This window comes from Octodon degus, unplaced genomic scaffold (assembly GCF_000260255.1).
Source record: "Octodon degus isolate 3935 unplaced genomic scaffold, OctDeg1.0 scaffold00014, whole genome shotgun sequence".
Classification (NCBI taxonomy): domain Eukaryota; kingdom Metazoa; phylum Chordata; class Mammalia; order Rodentia; family Octodontidae; genus Octodon; species Octodon degus.
This window is the reverse complement of record NW_004524590.1, coordinates 3481360-3482495: the sequence shown is the minus strand read 5'-3', so window position 1 is coordinate 3482495 and position 1136 is coordinate 3481360.

Here is a 1136-nt window from a genome sequence, read left to right as displayed (position 1 = left end):
TTCATAAATCTTAAGAACTTCTTCTATTACAGAGTTTTATAATTAATTATTTTAGGTCTTGTTTATAACTCCATAGTAGCCTCTGTCCCTATGAAGTAACACAGGAGGGCACCATCAGGACAAAAGTCTGGCCTCCCTCACTAAGAGCTACCAAGGACTTAGGACACTATTTGGGGAGCTTTCAGTAGCACATGGCTGCAGAATTCTGTCCACGAGAAGCACACAACACATTATAGTGTCAGGTTTTGTTCTGCATTTTGTACCAAGGTAAGTGGAGGGCAATTTCTCAATTCCTAATTAGTGAAACCTAGAAGTGCCCCCCAAAATCCTAAAATATTGTAAACTACCTAGGTTGAAAAGAGAGCAGAGTTCAGTATTATTAGATAGCTTTTCCCCTCAGTGTTAGGAAGCAAATTCAGGACCTTGCACTTGCCAGGCAGTCGCTGTGCCACAAAACCATATCTGCAGCCCCAGATAGCTTTATTTTTACAAATAAGGTGCATATGTATAGAAGTTTTAATTATGTTTAATTCCAGATAACTGGAGGTAAAGTATTAGCTAAGAAGAGTTGACTCCAAGTCCTACCCAAATCAACCAGCGAACTCTCGGGCCTCAAATTCTAGCTGAAGTTCAGTCCGCAAAGTCCTTATCTAGCCCTTCTTCTCAGCAATGTCTCATTATTCTTTTTCATTTTGGATCCTGTGGAGACAAAGAACTGGGAAGTTCTGTGCACAGTAGCGCAAATTCAAAATGTGAGCTTTGCCACCCAATGGAGTCAACGAACCACCGCGCAATTCAGAGTGTATGTTTCTACACACTTCAGAATATGCACCTCAGGTACGCATTTCCACCCCCTTGTCCCTCACCTTTCCCCTATTGTGCTCTTTCTTGCTTTGAATTCATCCAACAGCACACAGTAAATCTGGGGCTGCAGCACTGAGCAGCAGTCTCTACATCATCTTTTAAAATATTAATTAGTACTGGTGACACCTCACCTTTTGCTTCACTGGTGAGGCAAGAAAACTGTGTTTTTCTTTTCCTCTCAGCTCACATATTTGGTTATTGCTTTGTAGTCTCTGTTTTTATTTTATTATTTTATTTTATTTTATTTTATTTTATTTTATTTTATTTTATTT